This window comes from Hemiscyllium ocellatum, chromosome 7 (assembly GCF_020745735.1).
Source record: "Hemiscyllium ocellatum isolate sHemOce1 chromosome 7, sHemOce1.pat.X.cur, whole genome shotgun sequence".
NCBI lineage: Eukaryota > Metazoa > Chordata > Chondrichthyes > Orectolobiformes > Hemiscylliidae > Hemiscyllium > Hemiscyllium ocellatum.
Window position 1 is genome coordinate 5,167,670 of NC_083407.1, and position 22,280 is coordinate 5,189,949.

Sequence of the window (22,280 nt, forward strand, 5' to 3'; positions counted from 1 at the left end):
GGACCTGCATGTCCTCGGTGGAGTGGGAGGGAGAGTTAAAGTGTTGAGCCACGGGGTGGTTGGGTTGGTTGGTCCGGGCGTCCCAGAGGTGTTCCCTGAAGCGTTCCGCAAGTAGGCGGCCCGTCTCCCCAATATAGAGGAGGCCACATCGGGTGCAGCGGATGCAATAGATGATGTGTGTGGAGGTGCAGGTGAATTTGTTGCGGATATGGAAGGATCCCTTGGGGCCTTGGAGAGAAGTAAGGGAGGAGGTGTGGGTGCAAGTTTTACATTTCCTGCGGTTGCAGGGGAAGGTGCCGGGAGTGGAGGTTGGGTTGGTGGGGGGTGTGGACCTGACGAGGGAGTCACGAAGGGAGTGGTCTTTGCGGAACGCTGATAGGGGAGGGGAGGAAAATATATCCCTGGTGGTGGGGTCCGTTTGGAGGTGGCGGAAATGACGGCGGATGATACGCTGTATGCAGAGGTTGGTGGGGTGGTAGGTGAGAACCAGTGGGGTTCTGTCTTGGTGGCAATTGGAGGGGCGGGGCTCAAGGGCGGAGGAGCGGGAAGTGGAGGAGATGCGGTGGAGGGCATCGTCAATCACGTCTGGGGGGCATCTGCGGTCCTTGAAGAAGGAGGCCATCTGGGCTGTACTGGAACTGGTCCCCCTGGGAGCAGATGCGGCGGAGATGAAGGAATTGGGAATATGGGATGGCGTTTTTACAGGGGGCGGGGTGGGAGGAGGTGTAGTCCAGGTAGCTGTGGGAGTCAGTCGGTTTATAGTAGATGTCTGTGTTGAGTCGGTCGCCCGAGATAGAAATGGAAAGGTCTAGGAAGGGGAGGGAGGAGTCTGAGACAGTCCAGGTGAATTTGAGGTTGGGATGGAATGTGTTGGTAAAGTTGATGAACTGTTCAACCTCCTCGTGGGAGCACGAGGCAGCGCCGATACAGTCATCGATGTAGCGGAGGAAAAGGTGGGGGGTGGTGCCAGTGTAGTTGCGGAAGATGGACTGTTCCACATATCCTACGAAGAGACAGGCATAGCTGGGGCCCATGCGGGTGCCCATGGCAACTCCTTTAGTTTGGAGGAAGTGGGAGGATTGGAAAGAGAAGTTATTCAGGGTGAGGACCAGTTCAGTCAGTCGAAGGAGGGTGTCAGTGGAAGGGTACTGGTTGGTGCGGCGGGAAAGGAAGAAGCGGAGGGCTTTGAGGCCCCTTCGTGATGGGGGATGGAGGTGTACAGGGACTGGATGTCCATGGTGAAGATAAGGCGTTGGGGACCGGGGAAGCGAAAGTCATGGAGGAGGTGGAGGGCGTGGGTGGTGTCCCGAACATAGGTGGGGAGTTCTTGGACTAAAGGGGACAGAACCGTGTCGAGGTACGCGGAGATGAGTTTGGTGGGGCAGGAGCAGGCTGAGACAATGGGTCGGCCGGGGCAGTCAGGTGGAGCAAACCTCTATTCTCACAATACCAATGATACAATTAAAAGATGCAGATTCTGTTGTACAAATTTAAAGAAAACTCTAAAGAAAGTTATCTTGGCCAAATTTATAATTTAACCATCATCATCATCAAGCCAGACAATCAGGGGTTTTTATTTAACAGGCTGTTGCTTGATTAGTCTAATGACTCCCGATATTGCTTCAAGGTTACCAGAAGGTACTCAAGAGATCATTGTAATTTTAACAAGCCTGTATATGCCATTGTTGTTTCTGATGCCTTGGCTGATGCTGGATGGTTCATTCAGTTTAAATTCTTTTATCATAAATTGTAGTGTTTGGATACAACCAATTGATTTGCTTGGTGATTTCAAAGGGCATTTAAAAGTCTGAAGTTGTGTGTTGGCAAGTTCAGATGAGGATATCAAATTTTCTTCAAAGGATTTTAGTGAATCTGATTGACAATAGTTTCATTGGGTGGAGTCTTATAGGTGTCTGAACGACATGGGCTATGGTGAGATTCAGATGAGAGGTCTAATGAAGCTTAACTCAATATCGGAGCTTCTCATTCTATCTTTTATGCTTTTGCCAAATCCAACTCATTAATGTTCAGCTTTCTATCATACCAAGCCCATTGAACAAGCTAGATGTTAAGAAATTTCGACATTGAAGTTAGAGCATATACCTGGTGACTTCAGATTGCTGCATGTTGCTTAGGACCAAACAGCATCTCAGGGCACAATCCATGTACTCCAGCAGCACACACCCCCTTGTGACCAAAGACCTCCAACATTAACCAACCCCTCATGACCATTGTTGCACCTTTCCAATACATTTGCATTCTGGTCAGGAAATACAGACTTGTCAGGGAGAGGTAAAAACAATGACTGCAGATGCTGGAAACCAGATTCTGATTAGTGGTGCTGGAAGAGCACAGCAGTTCAGGCAGCATCCAAGGAGCAGTGAAATCGATGTTTCGGGCAAAAGCCCTTCATCAGGAATAAACCGGTCCAAATATCAGTCAGAGGTCTGCACCTTTCTCATGTTGGACTATCCAGTTAGGTCACTCAAGAGTATGGGCCAAGGTCAGTCTGTCATGTCCATCCACAGAAACTATATAGAAAGGGGGTGCTGGGTGGACAGGTCATTGCCACACAAAGGAGACATTGCACATTAATTTCTGGAATTGGAGGTTCAAGAGAGAGAGGAAGAGTATATTATATTTATGAAGGGGAAAATGATATTTGTGAAGGGGGAATACAGTAAAGCATGGATGGGAAAGGGTTTGTGCAGGAGGGTGTTCATCCATGATCTGCAGACCCTGACTTCTAGGGGATGGGATAGTGTATGACAGCAATTGAGGAGAAAGTGAGGTCTGCAGATGCTGGAGATCAGAGCTGAAAATGTGTTGCTGGAAAAGTGCAGCAGGTCAGGCAGCATCCAAAGAACAGGAAATTCGACGATTCCTGATGAAGGGCTTATGCCCCAAACGTCGAATTTCCTGTTCCTTGGATGCTGCCTGACCTCCTGCGCTTTTCCAGCAACACATATGACAGCAATTGGCATGGTCACCTCATATGACAGGGATAGGGCTTGGGGGGGTAAAGGCATACTCATGTAGACTATTTGGGTATGAACTGAAGGAATTATGAAGCCAGTGGAATACAGGGAAGGGCTAACAGGAAGGGGAATTGAATGTTTGGAAGCTCATCGACATACAGAGGTGGAAGCTGGGAATCACTGGAAGAGGAGTGCTTACTGTCACCTTCAATCATGCTGGAAATCAAAAATGTGCATTGGTGACAAAATGGTGGTGACCACACTTGGATTGGGTGAGATAAGTGACTCTGAGAGAGCGAGCTGTAGGACTGCTGTTGCAAGGGAAACAACATGACACACAGATCCACGCACAGTGCAGGAAACTGTCTGTAATCTCTGGCCATTCTAATGCAATGGCCCCCCTGTTTGCTGTGGAATAAACTGGTGTCATGGTGGCTTACTGGTCAGTACTGCTGCCTCAGCATAGAGTCATAGAGATCTACAGCACGGAAACAGACCCTTCAGTCCAACTCGTCCATGCCAACCAGATATCTTTGTTCGATTCCAGCCTCCGGCAACTGTGTGAAGGTTGAATGTTTTTCCTGTTTCCTCCCACAGTCCAAAGATGTGCAGACTGGATAGATTAGCCATGTGAAATGCGGAGTAACAGGAATGGGATGGGTTTGGGTGGGATGCTCTTTGGGTGGTCGGTATGGACTCAACGGGTTGAATGGGCTGATTCAACGCTGTAGGGATTCTATGATAATTATTGCTCGTAACGTTCACATTGCTGTGTTCAACAGTGACTAAGCGCTTAATTGGCAGAGTGGCGGCTGAAGCCAATCCAAGGGCAATACGGTGGCCGTTTAAAACAGGATTTGGAGATTCACATCCTGTGATTGCGTGCACTAGGACCTAGTGGTTGTATTGTGGCCTGTGTCATTTGCAAATGACTTTCAAAGGCGAGAGAAAATAAAGTGAGCGGAGCCTTGAAAATTGGTGAGTATTCTTATGGTTAGCTGTGGCCTGGTTATATTCCTCTCGATAGCTTTTATTCGCACGTTTTGGTCGCAGTTTGTATTTCTGCCTTTACAATCGGTACAGTAAATACACATCTGAAAAAAGGAGTGCAGTGTGTTCGAGCTGACGCTGTGTAATGTCATAAACGCCAAGGCTCAGTCTCTCAGTCCAACCTCTACATTAAAAACCGACATTTTCATAACTACCTTCTGTCCTGAGGAAGAGTCACTGGGCCCAAAACATTAACCCTGATTTCTCTCCATAAATGCTGCCAGATCTACTGAGCTTTTCCAGAGTTTGTGTTTGTTTTTGTTGTTGTTAGAAATCTGTCTGGGGTTCTGCATTTCATCGGATGTACCCTTGGCAGGGCAGCGTTTACTACTTACGTACACCGTTCACCCGGTTTTTAATGCCTTCCCCAGTTTGAATTTGTTCAAGGTCAGTAGAGTCAAGATATTTCATTTTGAGAGTTTTTTTGGTCAAGTGGAATACTCCTGTTTTGTGATAATCGTCAGCTGCAGGGTGGTAGGAATTCATTGTATCGTTTCAGACGAGATCTTGTTTCTGGTTGTAGCTTCTCAGGTGGTATTTACAATCAGCATGAAGTTCAAGCCTGGAAGCTCCACAAATGGGGTAGTTGGGTGTGCCTTTTTATATCACTTGTTATAAACTTCACTACAGTGGCTTGATCAACATTTGCCCTTTACTCTTGATGATTGTGGTGAGCCATCTTGAATCCCTGCAGTCCATGTGGTGTAACTACACGGTGGTGGTAAGAAGCTCTGTGACTTTAACTCATTACAGTGTCAAATCAGAATGAGAGTTGGAGGGAGGATTGCAGTTTGTAGTGTTCCTATGTGTGTTATCACTCTTGTTCTAGATGATGGAAGGCACTCTAGCATACATTGCTGTGTTTGTGGTGAAGGGAATGAATATTGAAGATGGTAAAAGGGTGTCAGTCAAACAGGTTGCTTGTCCTGGATGTGTCCAGTTTCTTTAGTGTTGTTGGAACTTATTCTATTACATCCCTGATTTGTGTCTTTTATATTATTTGAGGAGTCAGGAAGTGTGTTAGGCACTGCAGTATTCCTGAAGAAGGGCTTATGCCCGAAACGTCGAATTTCCTGTTCCTTGGATGCTGCCTGACCTGCTGCGCTTTTCCAACAACACATTTTCAGCACTGCAGTATTCTTAGTCAGTGACCTACTCCAGGGTTTATCTGGCTGCTCCAGTTGTTTCTAATCAATAATAATCCTGGGATGTTGATAGTGGGGGAATTCAGTGATAAAACACTGAATAATAAGTAAAGAAAGCTACATTATTTGATGTAGCCATTACCTCTCTCTTGTGTGATGCAAATATTACACTCCATTCAGCAGTACAAACTCAAATTTTCATATACCTTTTTGGAGGGAAGATCATTAGAGCAACTAAAAATAGATGGATTAGAACACTTGCCTGAAGAATATCCTGGAGTTGATTTGGGTTCTTAATAATGCAAACCACCTTGCTTTGAGCTAGATATTACTTCACTCAGTGATTAAGTTTGTTCCACTTGCTTATTCAAGGAAATATGGGTGTTGCTGGCTAGGCTATATTTATTACCACAGCAGGTCAGGCAGCATCCAAGGAACAGGAAATTCGACGTTTCGGGCCAGAGCCCTTCATCCTGATGAAGGGCTCTGGCCCGAAACGTCGAATTTCCTGTTCCTTGGATGCTGCCTGACCTGCTGTGCTTTAACCAGCAACACATTTTCAGCTCTGATCTCCAGCATCTGCAGACCTCACTTTTTACTCGTATATTTATTACCATGCTATTATGAGACTTCAAGTGACCGATGTATCTGATTCAGGGTTTCGTGGAGTTAACACATTATAATTCACTCTTTTGCTTTAGTCACTGCAAAGGAAAGACCTGTGTGTCTGCCAATTGTACAGTAGAGATAGAAGTTTGACACATGAATATCCCTTTTCTGCAATGCACTCTTGCCCCACATCTCTTTGTGCAGAATTTATTCCTTGAGTTAGCTGCATCTATCATATCTGGTAAGATAAGCTTTTTCCAATTTACATGATTATTTGGGTTCCAGGGAAGACTGTGCTTGAGGAAGAATATTGAGTTCCTTACCCACAACCCCAATTCTGCCTTAAACTTCCAATTCTGCTTCCTGAATTAAATTACCACTTTCAGCCAATTAGTAATCTATTAAGGACAGTTGGTTTTGTAGGTTCAGACAACTTAGTAACTGGGTACAAAATGCTGCCTGAAAATTGCAGCTTCCTGGGCTATTGTCGAAAAAGAAAACAACGAATTGGACAAATGTTGGGGTGGTACGGTGGCTAGCACTGCTGCCTCTCAGCGTCAGGGACCAGGGTTCAATTCCACCTATCTGTGTGGAGTTTGCACATTCTCCCCATGTCTGTGTGGGTTTCCTCTGGCTCCCTCCCACAATACAAAGATGTGCAGGTTAGGTGAACTGGCCATGCTAAATTGCCCACAGTGTTCAGGAATGTCTAGGTTAGGTGATTGAATGGCAGAGTGGACTTGATGGGCCAAATAGCCTTCCTTCCACTCCTATGTCTTATGGTAAATCTAGGGGAATGGGTCTGGTTGGGTTACTCTTTTGAAGGGTTGGTGTAGACTTTATTGGGCTGAAGAGCCTGTTTCCCACACTGTAGGGATTCTATAAAGAAGAGGTCAGTGATTAAGTTTGTTCTATTTGCTTATTCAAGGAAATATGGGTGTTGCTGGCTAGGCTATATTTATTACCATCCCTATACGCTCCAGAGAAGGCATTGTTAAGCTGACTGGTAAACTGCTGTAATCATTTGAATACACTGAAAAGATGATTGATGCTAGTTCAATATTCTTTGAAGGGAATTGGATCAAAAGACAAATTGTGTCGTAATGGGGTAAACTTGATTTTCCTTCAGGAGAGCTGATAGATCCGTATTATCATTCTTTGCAGATTTGATACTTGTAGTAATTTGGTAGTTTGAACAAAGAAACATCAAATGTGTAGTTTCATAGTCAGTATACTGTAGGCAGTGAACTGTAGGAGTAAATTTGGTTCATGGGGGAATTTTGCGCAAATGAGAAGTTTTTGTTTGGAAGTGATGTTTTGTGCAGAGTTGCACCTTTTGTATATTCATTTGTAATATATGCATCACTGGTGACCAGCATTTTATTAGGCAAAAGTGAGGACTGCAGATGCTGGGAATCAGGATTTAAATCAGTGGTGCTGGAAAAGCACAGTAGGTCAGGCATCATCCAAGGAGCAGGAAAATCGACATTTCAGGCAAAAGCGCTTCACCAGGAAATCCAGCATTTATTGCCTGTCCCTAGTTGTCCTTGATGAGGTGATGGTAAGCTGTCGTCTTAAACTGCTGCAGCCCATGTGCTGTGGGTCGACCCACAATCCTCATCAGACGGAACTTCAGAATTTTGGTTGAGACATTGTTCCTTCAATGATACATTTTCAGGTCTACATGGCTTGGAGGGGAACTTTCATGAGGTGGTGTTCCCATGTATCTGTCACCTTTGTCCTTCTAGATACAAGTGGTCTTGTGTTTGCAAGGTGGAGTTTAAGGAGCTTTGGTGAATTTCTGCAGCATATCTTGTATATTGTATACATTGCTGCTATTGGGCATCAGTGACGGAGGGAGTGGATGTTTGTGGATGTGTTGCCAATCAAGCAGGCTGCTTTGTCCTGAATGGTGTTAAGCTTCTTGAATGTTTGTTAGAGCTGCACCCATCCAGACAAGGCTAGTAATCCATCAAATTCCTGACTTGTACTTGTGAATGATGGGCTGGCTTTCGGAAGGCAGAGGGGAGTTATTTGGAGCAGTATTCCAAGTCTTGTATCTGCTCTTGTAGCCAAGGTGTTTGTGTACCAAGTCAAGTTGAGTTTCTGGTCAATAGTAAACCCAAGGATGTTCATAGTGGGGATGCAGTGACAGTAACACTACATGTCAAAGGGCAGTGATTATATTATTTTGACTTTGTTCAAGAAGGTCATTGCCTGGTATTTGTGTGGCACAAATGTTACCTGCCAATTTTCAGCCCAAACCTGGATGTTGTTCAGATCTTGCTGCTTTTGAACATGTACTGTTTCAGTATCTGAGGTTGCAAATAATGCTGAGCATTGTACAGTCAACAGTGAACCTTCTGAAGGAGGGATGGTCATTGAAGCAGCTGAAGATGGTTGGGCCTGGGACACAATTCTAAGGAACTCTTGCTGAGAAGGCTGGTCTCCAGCAACCACAACCATCTTGTGTGTCACGTTTTGACTGCAGCCATTTGGGAATCATTTAGATTCCCCATAGAGTGAAAACAGACCACTCAGCCCATCGATTCAATGCTGACCCTCTGCAGAGCATCCCACCCAGACCCATGCCTCTACTCTACCCCTGTACCCTTGCATTTTTCCTGGCTAATCCATCTAGCCTGCACATCCCTTGACACTATGGGCAATTCACCTAACCAGCACATCGAGTCATAGTCAAAGATGTACAGCATGAAAACAGACCCTTCGGTCCAACCTATCCATGCCGACCAGATATCCCAACACAATCTAGTCCCACCTGCCAGCACCTGGCCCATATCCCTCCAAACCTGTCCTATACATATATCCCTCCATATGCCTCTTAAATGCTGCAATTGTACCAGCTTCCACCACATCCTCCGGTAGCTCATTCCATTCACGTACTACCCTCTGCGTGAAAATGTTGCCCCTTAGTTCTCTTTTATATCTTTCCCCTCACACCCTAAACCTATGCCCTCTAGTTCTGGATTCCCTGACCCCAGGGAAAAGACTTTTTTTGTCTATTTATCCTATCCATGCCCCCCCATAATTTTGTAAACTTCTATGAAGTCACCCCCCCCGCCTCCAACACTCCAGGGAAAACAGCTCCAGCCTGTTCAGCCTCTCCCTGTAGCTCAAATCCTCCAACCCTGGCAACATCCTTATAAATCTTTTCTGAACCCTTTCAAGTTTCGCAACATCTTTCCGCTAGGAAGGAGACCAGAATTGCACACAATATTCCAACAGTGGCCTAACCAATGTCCTGTACAGCTGCAACATGACCTCCCAACTCCTGTACTCAATACTCTGACCAATAAAGGAAAGCATACCAAACACCTTCTTCACTATCCTATCTACCTGCGACTCCACTTTCAAGGAGCTATGATCCTGCACTCCAAGATTTCTTTGTTCAGCAACACTCCCTAGGACCTTACCATTAAGTGTATAAGTCCTCCTAAGATTTAATTTTCCAAAATGCAGCATCTCGCATTTATCTAAATTAAACTCCATCTGCCACTTCTCAGCCCATTGGCCCATCTGGTCCAGATCCTGTTGTAATCTGAGGGAACCCTCTTCGCTGTCTTGGAAATCCATACATGCTGGAAATGTTGTGAATTGTAGCATCTGGAGCTCTGGGGTTTGGAACTTGAGGAGCAGCAGGAAGGTGGTGCATTCATGAAGCTGAAATGTCAATAGCAATGTATGTATTGATGTGGTCTCTCTCAGCTTAAGCATATGGACGGAGAGAGGGAATGATCACCTGGCAGTCCAAAAAGAGCAAGCAGCAGGACACGAGTTGTCTGACAGCGTACTGCTCTTCAACTTGAGTTCATTCAAAATACTGATGACAACGATGGCTCATCTGGAGAGTGTAACCAGAACTAAGCAGAAAGCACCAAATGAACCTTGACTTTACAGGGGGATATAAATAAGATTGGAAAAACTGTAGTGATAGATAATTCAATATAAATATGGGAACAGATGAGCATTTCTGCAACTATATAGCTGTGAAATTATGAATATATCTGGCCTGCCAATGTCAAGACCGAGGATATTACTGGCTGCAGAACACCCTGAGGAGATTGGGCAAAAAGTCTGCAATTGTGGTCAACATTGGCCCCAATGTTATCGGTAGAAAGAGATCTGGTCCTGGAGGTGGAATTCGGTGACATAGGTTGGAAATTAATAAGCTGGACCCCAAAAATAGTGTTCTTCTGAATAATTTCCAATGCCATGTAAAAGTGAGTACAGAAATAGGATTATATAGATACATGCAGACTTGGAAAGTTTCTGCATGAGGAGAGCTTTTAATTAGTGCCATTTGGGACTGGCTGAGGCAGACATACCCTCTACAGCCTGGATGTTTTTCACCTGAACAAAGTTGTGGCAGAGTCAGTTCTAGGATGTTTTGCTGGTGGTGATGAGGAGGATTTAAACTAACCCAGCAGGGGTTGGCAACCATGCGATAATATCAGAGGAATACCAAGCCATACAGAATATTGGGAGAGCGCAAATGTTAGTAGATGGGGGTCAGTGTAAGGGAGGAAGTAGTAAAGTCTAAGTCCTGGATCCTGTGCATATATGTAAATGCCCAGTGTTCTTAAGATCAGAAAGTTTTGGGTGCAGATTGCCAAGTAGACGTAGGGCCAGATTGGGTGTTTAAATATTGCTGGATCAAAAATCCTTCATAAAAGGGAGAAGAATGGTAGTATTGATCAAGGACCATGCAATGGTCAAAGACTGAATTGATTTGACTGGAGCCAAGAGCCAGAAAAAAGGTACCACCAAATTGTGTTTAGTTTATAGCCCACTAATGGGCAGGTAATGGCCTCATGGTATTACCGCCGGACTGTTTAATCCAGGGACAAAGTAGAGCTGGAAAAGCATAGCAGGTCAGGCAGCATCAGAGGTCCCACATAATGTTCTGGGAACCTAGGCTCCAATCCCACAAACACAGATGATGGAGTTTGATAATAAAAAATCTGGAATTAAGGAGTCCAATGATGACCATGAATCCATTGCTGATTGTTGGAAAAATTCATCTGCTTCACTACTGTCCTTTTGAGGAAGGAAAATGCATCCACACCTGGTCTGGCCTGTGTGACTCCAGACCCCAAGTCAATGTGGTTGACTCTTAACTGCTCTCTGGGCAATTTAAGGGTGGGCAATAAATGCTCCTCAGCCAGCAATTGCTCACATCCTGTGAGCAAATACAGAAAAAGAAATAATTTTGTAAGAAGGATAAATGTGCAAGGAAATCTATAGTGCAAAATTTATGGTGAAAAATAATGCTGAAACTTTTATCCTGTGCTAATCAGGACAGTTCGCAAATACCAATGTAAAGGGTATCCAACACTTATTTTTGATTCTTTCTAACTCCCACACTACCACCTAACTGCGGTAGTGCTTATTTTTTCCCCAGTACCCATGTTGTGTGTGTGCAGGTGTGAGACACAAAGTGCACGAATCTTTATTCAATTTCCACCACCAGGAAGATAGAAAAACACCCAGGTGATCAGTGACAAGCAGTGCCCTTCATATCAAAGAGGGCAATGCTGTGTGATCAAAACAGTGAAGGGGAGGGCAGGGACTAAATCAAAATAGCATTGGAGGGGGAAATGATGCACTCCACTCCCTGCAGCACCCACCTCTCCCTGAACAACTCCAGGGTGTTGGTGGACACCGCGTGCTCCTTCTCCAAGGACACCCGGGCCCTAACGTAACCGCGGAAGAGGGGCAGGCAGTCAGCCCTAACGACCCCCTCCACGGCCCACTGCCTGGACCTGTTTATGGCCAGTCTGGCCAGGCCCAGGAGCAGACCCACGAGGAGGTCTTCAGACCGGCCCTCCCTCCTCCGTACCAGGTGCCCAAAGATCAGGAGCGTGGGACTGAAGTGCAACCAAAAGCAGAGGTGAAAGTTTTTGAGAAAAATCAAAAAAGGGAGTGCAAACGCCCACACCCAACATACACATGGTCCACGGACTCCACAGCACCACAGAACAAGCAGTTGGGCTGGGAGTCCGTGAACCACCGCAATCTGCTGTTGCAGGGGACTGCTGCGTGCAGCACCCTCCACCCCAGATCCCCGAGAGAAAGGGGGAGGACTCCCGCGTAGAGGTCCCTCCACTGGGGATCCTCACCGCCCGGTGGCAAATGGGCACGCCAATGCGTTTCTGGACGGTGGATGAGGGAGAAGAGGTGGACGGTGTGCAGCAGCAGTCGATACAGGGCCCGCCTTTTCACCCCCTGAAAGGAAACAAAATTAAAATTCCGGAGGCGGCTCAGGTTGTGGGGCACAGGCTCCCGCAGGAAGTACGGGACCTTGGGGCCAATGTGAAATTCCGTCCGGGCAGGGGTGGGCGCGGACGGGATCCCACCGCACACCTGAGCGTCCTCCAACTGGTGCATTATGTCAGGTCCGAACACCGCCATTTTAAAGGCGTCGGATGGCAGTGGCCACGTACCGGACGTCTACCGCTGCCCTGCTGGCTATGTCCTGCGGCAACGTCTGGCCCAGTCCCCTGACACCCAGCACGTCCCCGACCCTGGTCACCCTCACCGCCACGGCCCTCCCCTCCGACAGCCACTCGAACCCGCGAGCACGGAGGTGCAGATTCCTGAGCAATGGCTCCCTGACGACAGCCGCTACTCCTGCCGGAGGGTAGGTGTAACACGATTCGACCATGTTCCAGACAGTGATCAGGTCCTGGTAAAAGACAGGCTGCACCTTGAGGGCGACTCCAAACCGTCACGGTCGATGAACAGGAGCTGCGTGTCGTAGTTGAGGTTACGCACCTGGCGGAAAAAATAGGTCACCAGGGTGCACCACCTAGGAGGAGGCACGACGTAAAGGTCTGAAGGCGGAACGTCGCAACCTGGGTGCGGACGCACACCAGCGACTGACCGCCCTCCTCAACAGGGAGACTCAGAACCTGCGCAGCGACCCAGTGCATCTTTTTGTCCCAGAAGAAGTCGACCAACGTTCTCTGAATGTCAACGACAAAGCCAGGAGGAGGGACCAGCTGGTTTATGACCAGCACTCGGCTCCTGTAAGATAGCACTCGGAGCAGTCCTGTCCAGCGGCCTAGGCGAGCCGAGACTTTGGCCTCCAGCTCCTGCCAGTTGGCCGCCCAGGATTCCTCGGTCGGGCGGAGGTAGACCCCCAGGTAGAGGAGATGGGTGGTACTCCAGCTGAACCCCCGTATCTCCTCCGGCAGGGAGTCCACCCGCCACGGACCCACCAGTAGCCCGGAACATTTGGCCCAGTTGATCCTGGCGGAAGACGCCGCCGAGTACACGGCCTGGCACTCGCGCATCCTCCCCAGGTCAGCCGGGTCGGTGAAAAGTGAGGAGCACGTCGTTGGCGTAGGCCGAAAGAACCATCCCCGTGCCCGCGCCGCGCAGAACCAGCCCCGACAACCTCCTCCGCAAGAGGCGCAGGAAAGGCTCCACGCACAGGGAATACAGCTGGCCAGACAGGGGGCAGCCTTGACGCACTCCTCTCCCGAAGCGAAGGGGCGCCGTCAGGGACCCGATAACTTTAACCAGACACTCTGCGGCGGCGTACAAAAGCCGGATCCGGGCGACGAACTGCGTCCCGAACCCGAATGCCCGCAGAGTCCCGAGCAGGTACTCGTAATCGAGCCCGAACGCCTTCTCCTGATCGAGAGACAGGAAGGCGCTCGGCAGACCAGCCCATCGACAGAAATGGATCAGGTCCCGGACCAGATGGACGTTGTCGTGTATCCTCCGGCCCGGGACCGTGTAGGACTGCTCCGGGTGAATCATGTGGGCTAGCACGGAAGCCAGGCGAAAAGACAACACCCTGGCGAAGATTTTGTAGTCCGTGCTGAGGAGGGAGACCGGACGCCAGTTCTTCAAAGAACGAAGGTCCCCCTTCTTTGGCAGCAGGACGATGACCGCCCTGCGCCAAGAAAGGGGCAGCTCTCCGGCATTTAGACACTCCCCCAGGACCTGTGCGTAGTCGCTCCCCAGGACGTCCCAGAATGCCTGGAAGAACTCCACAGTCAGCCCGTCCAGCCCCGGGGATTTGCCCCTCGAGAGCGCCAGTCAGCTCCTCTAAGGTGACGGGAGCGTCGAGCCTCCCGGCGTCCTCCAGGCTGAGCTGCGGCAGGTCCTCCCACAGAACTCTGCGAGCATCCTCGCTGGACGGATCCGGAGAGAACAGGGCCGTGTAATCGGATCGGACGTGGGCCCTGATACCCTCCGGATCCGAGACGAGGGACCCGTCGTCGGCCAGCAGCACAAGGAGCTGCTGACGGGTGCCATGCCTTTTTTCCAGCGAGTAGAAGAAGGGGGAACCGCGGTCCAGGTCCTGGAGCCGCGACCTCACGTACGCGCCCCGAGCCCCGACGAGCTGCAGCTCCCGGAGCGCGGCCTTCTTCTCTTCTTACACCCCGCGCAGGGCCGGGTCCGCGTCGGGCTGACCGAGGCGTGACTCCAGGTCGAGCATCTTCCTCTCCAACTCCCCGATCCTGGATTTCCGCCTCTTTGTCGACCCCCTCGCGTACTCCTGACAGAAGATGCGGACGTGAGCCTTGCCCACGTCCCACCATAGCCTCGGAGGGGAAGCTTCCCCGCTTCCTTCTCCAGCCGGCCCAGAAACAACGAAACGAGTCCCGGAACCGCTCGTCCTCCAGCAGCAGGTTGTTAAAGTGCCAGTACGCGGAGCCCAGCCTGGCGCCGAACGGAAGGAGTTCCGCCCACACCAGGTGATGGTCCGTGCACGACACCTGCCGCGTGGAGGCCTTCAGAAAACAGGAGGCGTACGCCCGCGAAATGTACAGGCGGTCAATTCTGGACGCTCCGACCCCAGGCCTCACGAAGGTGAAGGCAATGGAGTCAGGATGGAGATCCCGCCAGACGTCCACCAGGTCGAAGGACTTGACCAAGTCCCCCAACCTCCTCCCCGACGCCGAACTCGTGCGGGCACCGCCGTGGTCCCTGTCCTCGAGGACGCAGTTAAAATCTCTCCCGAGGACGACGCACTGGTTCTCGATGGAAGCAAGGTGAGCGGACACTTCTTCAAAGAAGCTCGCATGCCTCGGCCCGGCCAGGGGAGCATAGACGTTCACCAAGTGAAGCACTGCGCCCCCCCAGCCGAACCGTCAGGTGAAGCGAACGGCCTGGCACTGGCTCCCTGACCCTCAAGATCTCCGGCTGAAAATGCGGGGCCAACAAGATAGCCACCCTGCCAGATCTGCGGGTGAGATGACTCATGTAGACCCCTCCCCCTCCCTCCTCTCGCCACTCCAGGAGCCAGGTAGCTTCGTCTCCCGGGGTAGTGTGGGTTTCTTGCAGGAAGCACACCGCATACCTCCCGTCCCAAAGGACCGAGGGGGTCTGGAATCTGCGCTGTGACTCCCTGCTGCCGTTGATGTTGAGGCTGGCTATAGTTGTCTGCATGTCGGAGGTATAGTGCAACCACCACCAGTACACACAGTTAAACTATATACACATTTACTGGGAGGACGAGAGAGGGGCACAGAAGTCCCTCGCCCTCACCAGGAGTGCTCCCAGGAAGTTCCTGACTCGCTTTCGCTCATTCACGTCAAGCCCGGGCGCCTGGCTTGCAGCGTGGGCCGACCAGTAGACTCTTTCAAAGGAGCTCCAGCGGTCGAGCGCCAGTTGGGCTCTATCCCGGCGACTCCGAGTTTCCTCGACAAATTCCCGGAGTTCCTCGAGGGGGATGAGGGGGAGATCGATGGGGGGCACCTGGGACTCGAAAATCTCGCTGGAGACGGACTCTGCGTCGTCCCCGGTGTCCGCCACCGATCCAGAACCCTCCTCCGGGAGGTAGCCTTCGGTCACCGACCCCTCCCCCACCGAGAGGGGGCTGGTCCGGCACCGCCAACTGGCCTCAAACCTCCAGTGACCCCACCCCTAGGGTCACCTTCAGTACCTTCCTCGACGCACCCCTTCCCGGAACGCCCCGAGTTTGAGTCGTCGGGCGGCAGAGGCTCGGGGCCCCGCTCCTCTCCCGACACCGGGACGCCCGGCTCCTCGGGGAAAAGGTCCTCCCCCAGGGCCAAGGCCCCCGGAGAAACAGTCTGGGAGGGAGGAGCGAGGATAACACCTTCCTTGCCTCCACCGCTCGACGACCCAGCAGAGAATAAAGTGGGGGGGTCATCTGCACCATGGCCCGTGCTGTTATTAAAATCCTCCCCAGGGGCTGGAGGAGTTATGGCGGTGGAAGGCCCGGCTGTTGCCCCTGGGGGTTTGGGCAGGTCGGGCCATGGTGCAGGACAGTGGGGAGACACCGTCGGCTCATCCCCTGGAGAGGGGCAGCGCCGCCGGCGCGCTGATGGGATTTCTCTTCCCCAGAGAGGCAGGGGGGAATTTATGGGTCTTCCCCTCCCCGCCTGCCTTGGTGGTCATGGGGCCCGAGGTCCCCCCACCAGCCTTTCCCGGAATACGATTGGCTGGGGGAAGGCAGGGGGCGTGGCCAGGGTGGGGAGGGTCAGTTGTGTCACTTCCTGCCCCGCCCCTGGTTTATCAGGTGATGGCGGGCAGGGCAGGGGCCCAGTTCCCTCTCCGGGGCCCAGAGACACAGTCGCTGCAGGAAGTAGAGCAGTGGTGGTTCCCCCCAGGTTAGTGCCAGGGGGTGGCTGGGTGGGGCGGGGCTCAGTTTCCAGAGGAGGGGTTGAAGCCCCAGGTGTTCCTGTAACGAGGTGGGGGTGGGGGTGGGGGTCGGGGTCAGTGGGACCGGGATCAGGTACGGGTTTGGGGGTTCGGGGGTCAGGGTTCCCGTGCCGGGGCGATGCTGGCACGGCCGCAGGGGCATTGTCATGGCGGGGTGGGGCAGATCGTGGGCTACGTGGAGGGGAAGGGGATGGGGATAGGGTGGTCTCCCCTTGGGCGGGCTTGACACGTTGAGTTTTCCTGGGCGCCTTCCGTCCGGTCGGACGCTCACCTCCCTCCCTGCTAGAGGCCGAGGCATTGGGAGCCTCCGGCTTAGCCCCCGGTGTTGGGGCTTGTGGTGTTGACTTTGGGGGAGGGGGAGTGGGTGCGGCTGCACCACCCGCAGCCGTTGGTGTGGGCTGGGCAGCCTTCTGGGTGGGGCAGTTCTTTCTAATATGCCCCACCTTGCGGCACAGGTGGCACCGCACGCCGTCCAGAAGGCGTGGTATGCCGCGCCCTCGTGGAGGACAGTGAATGAGCCCTCGGTGACCTCCTCCCGGGCCAGGCAAATAAACACCTGGCGTCGGAAGGAGTATACGTGACGGAGGGCGGGGTCCTTAAGACCGAGCAGGAGCGGTTGAACACCTGACCGGATCTCCCCCAAGGTGTTGAGGTGGGGAAGAAGGAGCTCGCTGGCAATGAAGGGCGGGACGTTGGAGATCACGACTCTCTGGGCCGTGACCTCCAAAGGGTCGACTGGCAAATATGTCCCGCCCATAGTGAGCCCCCTCTCCACGGCCAGGTGGACCGCCTGCTCAGTCTTAAGAAAGAATACGGCCTTCCCGTACGTGCGGGCCGCAGCGACGATGGCCAGTGGGCCGACCACACTAGCCATGGCCTTACTGCAGGCCTCGATGGTCATGTTGGGATGGGGATAGGCCTTTACCCCCAGGCGTTTGGTCAGGTGCCTGAAGGGGGATGCGGTTGCGGCCGGGGTTGGGGCAGCCGAGCCTAAGGCAGCGGCTACCCCGGCGTAGGTCCGGCTGGGCCCTGCGACCTTCGGGCTCGCCATACTCCGTCGGCCCCCGGCAGCAGCAGTGGAGGTGGGCCTCTGGCAGTAGTAGCGGTGGAGTCCTTGGGGAGGTTCCCGAGGCGAGTCCTAGGCAGTGGTGGTGGAGGCAGGCCTCAGGCAAGTCCTTGGCAGGCCCTCAATTGCAGTGTTGGGGGCAGGCCTGTTGGGGGGCGGGAGTCCCCAAGACAAGTCCTGGGCAGCAGCGGTGGAGGTGGGCCTCGGGTCGCAGCAGTGGTGGAGGTTGTGGGGAGTGTCCTCAGGCGAGTCCCACGCTGCGGTGGTGGAGGCAGGCTTCAGGCGACAGCAGTTGAGGCAGCCTCTGTCGAGTCCCAGGCTGGCCCTCGGTTGGGGAGGGACTCCCAGGTAAGTCCCAGGCAGCGGCGGTGGAGGTAGGCCGCAGGTCGCAGCAGTTGAGGCAGGCGTCTAGCAAGTCCCAGGCTGGCCCTTGGTCCCAGCAGTGGAGGGACTCCCAAGCAAGTCCCAGGCAGCAGCAGTGGAGGTAGGCCTCAGGTCACACCAGTGGTGGAGGTTGTGGGAAGGGGCCTCAGGCGAGTCCCAGGCTGCGGTGGTGGAGGCAGGCCCAGGCGGGGTCCCAGAGACCAGCAGTGGGAGTGGGCCCCACTGCAGCTCCAAGGCTTGGCCCAGAACACAAAGCTCTCACCTCCTTCCTCCACCTCCACCTCCACCACTGGCACACACTGCCACCGGTCCAACTCCTAACAGGGAAAACACCCGAGTGGCCAGTGACAAGGGCAAAGCTGTGTGATCAAACAGTGAAGGGGAGGGCAGGGACTAAATCAAAATAGCATTGGAGGGGGAAATGATGCACTCCACTCCCTGCGGCGCCCACCTCTCCCTGAACAACTCCAGGGTGTTGGTGGACACCGCGTGCTCCTTCTCCAAGGACATCCGGGCCCTAACGTAACCGCGGAAGAGGGGCAGGCAGTCGGCCCTAACGACCCCCTCCACGGCCCGCTGCCTGGACCTGTTTATGGCCAGTCTGGCCAGGCCCAGGAGCAGACCCACGAGGAGGTCTTCAGACCTGCCCTCCCTCCTCCGCACCGGGTGCCCGAAGATCAGGAGCGTGGGACTGAAGTGCAACCAAAAGCAGAGGTGAAAATTTTTGAGAAAATCAAAAAAGGGAGTGCAAATGCCCACACCCAATATACACATGGTCCACGGACTCCACAGCACCACAGAACAAGCAGTTGGGCTGGGAGTCCGTGAACCACCGCAATCTGCGGTTGCAGGGGACTGCTGCGTGCAGCACCCTCCACCCCAGATCCCCGAGAGAAAGGGGGAGGACTCCCGCGTAGAGAGCCCTCCACTGGGGATCCCCACCGCCCGGTGGCAAATGGGCACGCCAAGGCGTGTCCGGGGCTATGTAGCATTTATTTTTTTTCTTTTTTTTCCTTAACCCCCACACTACCGCCTAACTGCGGTAGTGCTTATTTTCCCCAGCACCCATGGTGTGTGTGTGTAGTTGTGAGACACAGTGAGAGACACAAAGTGCACAAATCTTTATTCAATATCCACCACCAGGAAAAGTAGGAAAAACTCCCGAGTGGCCAGTGACAAGCAGTGCCCCTCACAAAGGGTAATGCTGTGTGAACAAACAGTGAAGGGGAGGGCAGGGACTAAATCAAAATAGAGTTGGAGGGGGAAATGATGCACTCCACTCCCTGCGGCGCCCACCTCTCCCTGAACAACTCCAGGGTGTTGGTGGACACCGCGTGCTCCTTCTCCAAGGACACCCGGGCCCTAACGTAACCGCGGAAGAGGGGCAGGCAGTCGGCCCTAACGACCCCCTCCACGGCCCGCTGCCTGGACCTGTTTATGGCCAGTCTGGCCAGGCCCAGGAGCAGACCCACGAGGAGGTCTTCAGACCTGCCCTCCCTCCTCCGCACCGGGTGCCCGAAGATCAGGAGCGTGGGACTGAAGTGCAACCAAAAGCAGAGGTGAAAATTTTTGAGAAAATCAAAAAAGGGAGTGCAAATGCCCACACCCAATATACACATGGTCCACGGACTCCACAGCACCACAGAACAAGCAGTTGGGCTGGGAGTCCGTGAACCACCGCAATCTGCTGTTGCAGGGGACTGCTGCGTGCAGCACCCTCCACCCCAGATCCCCGAGAGAAAGGGGGAGGACTCCAGCATAGAGAGCCCTCCACTGGGGATCCCCACCGCCCGGTGGCAAATGGGCACGGCAGGGCGTGTCCGGGGCTATGTAGCATTTATACTGAGTACGACAGGTGCTAATTGGCTGGCAAGTGGATATGGAAATCTTATCTAGTTAAATGACGGCTGACAAGCCATCGACATGTTCTGTTGAAATTCTCAGCCAGCCAAGTAGACAGTTTAAACATTTGAAATGAGCCAGAGAAGTGTTGACCCTTTTTAGTAGAAACAGATACATTGTGTTTACAAGCTGTTTCCGCCTACAAAAAAACAGCAGGGCCTTGTGTGTTAATCGATGTAGCTTCCAGTATGTGCAAGAGCACCACATTGACAGTCGGACTTGCAATCTAAACTGTTTGGCCGTGTAATTAATTGGATTATTTAGCATAGAGCTTGCATGGTGAATATATGACTTGACACATAGTCACAAGGTTGACAGTAGGTCATTCTTAGTGCATGGAACTCCAGGAACTCCGTGTATATTGTCCAGTGAAAGAAAGTTTGTGTTACAAACCCCTTGGTGATTCTCAACTAGCACATCAAGGAAAAGCAGCTCATTTTGATTACTCTGTTGCAAACATGATTTTGAGTGCAGGATGGAGCCCATTAAGGCATATAAGGAAACTATTTTTTTAGCCATAAACAGGACTTTCACATGAATACAGAATTTCAAACGAGAGGAATATGCAAGTGGTAGGAGGTTCTGTGTCATTCTAATGAAGATACATACATTTCTGAAATAATCCAGCAAGGATATTTACGAGAACTGAACCTAACTGATCCATGGCAACACTTTCTATTTGTGCATATGTTGTGTTCTTAGTAAGTTGTAGTGGTTCTGTTCGCCGAGCTGGAAGTTTTTGTTGCAAACGTTTCGTCCCCTGGCTAGGAGACATCATCAGTGACAAACTTTGAGTTCTTAGTAAGTTTACTGGATACTGATTCATGCAATAGTGGCAGGTCTTGATCTGCACTACAGGTGTCAATGGCTTCCTTGAATACTACATTGGTGAGTAGGTGAGTAATGTCAAATAAGCATGTAGACACTGCATTGCTATCGATTTTATGTTATACTTGGCACACCAAAGGAATCTTTCCCATTTATATGGAAACCTGCCCAAAACTGGCTGTTGAAATTCACCCAGCTCATGTTGTGCAGAACCCATTTCAGATCAGGTAGGGTACAAAAAGGCAACACTTTTATCTGTCTTGGGCAGTCTATAATACACCAATTCGGTGCCATCATGAGGATGAATCCTATCATCTGACGACTTGTTACTCTTACAGTCAAACCAATGTGTTTTTAACCTAGTCTAGTCATGCTGAGTGGCAAATCCAATGGATGCATATTTCAAACTGTCAAAGAATGATGTGTACTCTGTTATGGGCATACATAACTTTTTTTTGGTTGAGTTTATTGGTATGTATGTCTGGGTTGTCCATGGGGTCTCCGAACACAGCCAGCCAACAGTGGTGCACATAAAAATTGAACAGGCATGTCAATAGAAAGGATTTGCATGGACATGGGACAACTGCTGGCAAATGGGACTAGATTTATTTAGATGTCTGGTCAGCATGGATATGTTGGACCGGAGGACCTGTTTTTTCATGCTGTATATCTCTGACTAAGTTGTTTAGAATTCAGTGGGGTGTCCTTTTTTTTCCAAGGTTTCTGCCTTCATTGGGATAGCTGGAAGTTGAGCTCAAATTCAGTAATGCCTCTTCCTGTTTGTGGGGCCAAGGCACACCAAAATTGAAATCCAGTCCAAGGACAACCTATTTTGCTTCTATAGACATTTACATGTTTCGTGGAGCCATTAATTCCATTGCAGACTGCTTCCACTGAAGTGAATTTTATGATGCAGGCATGTTTTGAATGGGTACTGTTTATGGTCGGTCATTCATTGAGGCAGAGAAACATCGTGAATAGGAGCAGGAGCAGGCTTGCTCTGCCATTTCAGTGTGATCATGGCTGATTTATCCAACTCTGGAACTGATTTCTGCTTTATTGCCATACCCTTTAATCCTTTTTAGCCCTAAGAACTGTATCTAAATATTTCTTGAAAATATTGAATATTTGGCCTCCATCACTTTCTCTGGCAGAGATTTTCACAGGATCACCATTCTCTGGGTGAAGAAATCAGTCCGAAAATGGTTTACCTTCTATCCTTAAACTATAGCCCCTTTTTTGTTCTGGACTCGCTGGTCATTGGCAACATCCTTCCAGTGTTTACCCTATCTAGTTCTCTTAGAGTTTCTAAGATCTCCCACTCTCCCTCACATTCTTCACATCAAGTGGCCATTGTCTAGAATGTACGTCTATGTGGTCGAGGCAGATTAATTGGGGGCTTCCAAAGGGAATCGGTTGGTTATTTGTAAAAGACTCCTATCCAGGGTTAAGGAAGCAGCAGGAGAATGGCTCTGATCCTTATTTGGTGAACTAACACAAACAGCATAGCAAGACATTCATGGAACAATTCTATGGTATACTCAACAAGTGTGCAGACCAAAAGCATTAAACAGATGATGTAAAGGGGCTTAGTAGCCATTGACCTTCCTTGATCGGTCAGTGGTGTCCTGTAAGTTAGTCTAAAAATTGCAGTTT

The 22,280-nt window shown here is 51.1% G+C and overlaps 1 protein-coding gene across 1 annotated transcript in view; it reads left to right on the plus strand.

The window, feature by feature from the left end:
- The first annotated feature begins 3,731 nt into the window (after window positions 1-3,731).
- The window catches only part of abcb6a (ATP-binding cassette, sub-family B (MDR/TAP), member 6a), a 254,471-nt gene continuing 235,922 nt past the window's right edge, over window positions 3,732-22,280 (plus strand). The window contains exon 1 of the mRNA XM_060828218.1: window positions 3,732-3,956. The gene's annotated coding sequence lies outside the window, so the exon portion shown is untranslated. The remainder of the gene's footprint in view (window positions 3,957-22,280) is intronic.